The 3,740-nt window shown below is 35.6% G+C and overlaps 1 pseudogene; it reads left to right on the top strand.

Annotated features, from left to right (window-relative positions):
- The first annotated feature begins 859 nt into the window (after nt 1-859).
- Nucleotides 860-1,698, top strand: LOC149187726 (ATP-dependent Clp protease adapter protein CLPS1, chloroplastic pseudogene; annotated as a pseudogene).
- The last annotated feature ends 2,042 nt before the right edge of the window (nt 1,699-3,740 follow it).

The raw sequence follows: 3,740 nt of genomic DNA, 5'->3' as shown, positions 1-3,740 counted from the left end.
TGGCTGGATAGTCACCATCCCAGCCACACCACAGGGAGTAAAAGCTACTTTTAAAAATTGGAAGATGGCATTCACCCATAAATTCTAACATTTCATATGATATATTTTACTTGTAACAGAGTCTTTTAGGGGAAGTTTACACACTTTAGTTGATTAAGCCCTACTACCTCAAACTATAATTTGCTTCTAGTTAAATATGAAAGAGAAAGACACATATAAAGAAATAAGCACTTTATAGATATAAAGATTTAATGCATATGGTTAAAATTGTAGTTGTCCATCAAATCCTATTATGTTAGAGGCCTTATCAAATCTCTAGTTACATGATAATAACATAAACAAACTTAGTGTGTAAGAACCCAAAAATAGCTATACATGCAAGATCTCATTGATTATCATCATATCAGTCAAAAACCTAAATAATTATTGATATCATTATCGAAGGATCTGCAACTAAAAGACAAGAATGGAAAAATCATTGGAGATCTTGCCCTTGTTGGTTTGTTTAAAATGTGGCATAGAAATATCTCTTTCTCTTATGCCTTCAACATGCAAACTATAGCCCCAACAGAGCCCTCCCATGCATCAAAACCTTGAGGAGATTATTCTTCACTAGCTAGAGCTTGGTCCATCTCAAAGGTTGAAATTTCAACCACAGTTTACTACTGGTCAAACCTTCAATCACTGGGTACACACAAAGTATTCTCCAATTGAAAATCAATGGAAAGAAGGAAAGGAAAAAAATGTCATGGAAACAAACAACAATGAAAGAGGAATAATGGAAAGAGGCCCATGATTCTAGAGTTGTCCTCTCATTATATACAACATGAGCTTGTACTCTCAAGTAGGGTCAAAAGTGATGGCCACTTTGATATCTTCGAGATTAATTCTTCCCCATCCCCAATCATATCAACATAAATTAACTTTCCCTTATGGGTAAATTAGCAATTAAGCACATGTGAGCTACTACATGTACAAAGAGGGAAATGTGAGGAGAACAACCACAAGACAACAACGTTGTAAAGTCTCCAAGGTGACAAAATATCACAGTCAAAAGGGACATGCATGACCTAGGTGTTTTTCTGCAATCAGATCAACCTCAACATGGGGAAAAGGTAGTGGATTGATAGAGGCACCAACAATTGAAAAATCTACACCTGGTCGAGAATAAAAGTTTGATCTACGGTAAATAGAACGATGACTTATGAATAGATTCTTGTTTCGTTGTATTTTCTTATGTAGAACGTTTTTCAAATAAAGATATCTACTTCGAAGGACATGGCTATTAGAGTATATGTGACTAGAATTTTACTTGAATTTTATTTTCATTGTCAATGAAATAGATATGATGTCTTTAGAATTTCCAATTCCTACGATGCATCTTCTAAGTCTCTTTCTATTTGCTTGTCACAACAATAAAAGAAAATCAAGGAAGCCATCTCCACCATATCGTGTATTATTGCACAATGAAAAATATAACAAACGGGAGTATGATGTGAAAGTTTTGATGGAGGTTATTCCAGGAAATCCCCTTGATATTGTTGTTAATATCATACAAAAATCCCACTAAAATGACATTGCATTCGTAATTATTTGTGCTCAGGTTGATGCTGAAGAACATTGTACACAACTTCAAGGAAATATCTTAGTTCCATTGAGCCTGCCAATGATGGTTGCAGAAGATTTCAGTCATATTGATTTGTCATGAGCACCGCATACTATGACTAGGATAGAGTTGTAGGTATGCACATCAATGTTAGTCATATAAGTACAATATGTAAAATTAACTATAGGAATCTTAGAATGCAGTCCCTTGAAAATGGAATGCTAATACCTCTATGATTATGAATGCACATTTGTAGCTCTATGTAAATGAAATGAACCAAAGAAAAGAGATCATGCTACTTGTGGTAGCTTAGGAACTTGTATTATGAAGGAAATGATAGAGAGTATTTTCTGTCTTCTTTCAGTATAAATGGATAAATTTTTTGTAGTGCATATCCTTGTCTGCAATTCATGGAAACTTATCTTTAGTTGTATTTTCTATATTGCAAGACAATTCTTTGCCCTTGTAGATCATTTTGGTGACTTTGTCAAGTGCCTTTCAAGAAATATTACTCCTGTGATTCTAGCTAGTCAATTATTCCACATTTTTATGTTTCTTTTCACCTTTGATGAGTTTGAAGGGGAAAACAAAATCTGAAAATCTTTGCATGTAAGAGAGACATATATATTTTGTATGGGTTTTTCTTGTTTTGATGATTTGATATACAGGTTATTTTTGTTGTAGATTATGTTATCAGTAGCCCGAAGAGTACTTAGGTTAACTGAGAGGTAGCATCACATGATTTTGAGGGGTTAAATGTTTTCACAGATTTGTCAAAGTGGACATGCCACTGTGGTAATAGTTACAATTATCCTAGACATCACAATATAAAAACTGTGAACCAAAGAGGGCCACAAGGCACAACACAAGGTATGACATTGAAGCCATTAAGGATGTTAATTCTGGACTGAGGAAAAATATGATCACATCCACCTAGGGTTTGCACCCTAAAGCCAACTTCTAAATTGGAAAGGCTTTAGCGAAACACATTCATTTCTAGTTGTAAGACCCCCTCACTAATATCTAAGTATCTCAGAACCTATTGCTTGCAATGCTCGAACCTCAAACACATAAAATATTCATGAGTATTGCGTGAGTTAGACAATGAGGATAAATGAATGAATTTTGCAATCATTTAAGGCATATGTCATAAAATGTTTCTAACAAGAAACTGTTGATAAGCATCCACAACCTAGTACATCTAAACTAAGTTTTTTCTCGAAACTAGTATAATTGCACAAAATCCTCACCCATCTGTCAATATCCAATCAAAAAGTAATAATAGATTTTATGCCAACTGATCCTAATAACGAGTTGCATGCCACACTATTCGACCCAAGTGGGATAGTTCAGTTTGGACCAGTTGGTTAAAATAATTAATTCACGCAAATTCGAGAATTCATTTTGGTAATAGTTCGAAAGCGAGTTTACCTAGAATCAGTAGATTCCGTAGTAGCTTAAGCAATAGGTCAAGTTCCAAGTGTTACAAAGTATTTTTTCACACCTCCTGCACTTCCCTATGACATAAGTGCCCGAAACATGAACATAATGTAGCATACTCATTCATATATGTAGCTCAGATCCTCCCTCAGACATTGATTAGAAAATTCCTTGAGCTTTCCTTGAAGAAAATAGCTCTAAAACCCTAATTTGAGGATCATCGCTCTTATGAGGCCAAAAACAACGATGTTCATTTGTTGCACTGTACTTAACCTACGATGGCATCGCTCTATTCACTTGTATACCCGCAATGATCCCAAAAAGTCAGTTTTCCCAAAGAGGATGAGAAGCTTCATGATCTAGAAGCTTCCAAAGCGGCGAGCTGGAGGTTGTTTGTCATAGATGAGGTTGAATTATCCCAACTTGGCCTATTGGTCTTATCCCTATGAGCTACCTCCTTGAGATGAGGGCCTAATCTTATCTTTGGAGAGCTCCTAACTCCCTTTCCCAACCTATATATTCATCCTCTTCCATTCCCAAATGGTTGGTTTATGCCTATTTGCACCCTTATGCTAAGATTGTGCCTATATTCTATTCATTTGGCTTGGAGAAGGAGTGCTTGGAGAGCTTAGCTTGGAATTGGATATTCATTCAAGAAGAGCCTATCAACATCAAGGCTTGGTTGTATTCTTCC

The sequence above is a fragment of the Pinus tabuliformis genome, chromosome 3_1 (genome assembly GCF_031772625.1).
Source record: "Pinus tabuliformis cultivar Carrire ecotype Pingquan chromosome 3_1, CPIR1, whole genome shotgun sequence".
NCBI lineage: Eukaryota > Viridiplantae > Streptophyta > Pinopsida > Pinales > Pinaceae > Pinus > Pinus tabuliformis.
Note: the sequence above shows the minus strand (reverse complement) of the source record. Positions and strands in the feature narration are given on the sequence as shown.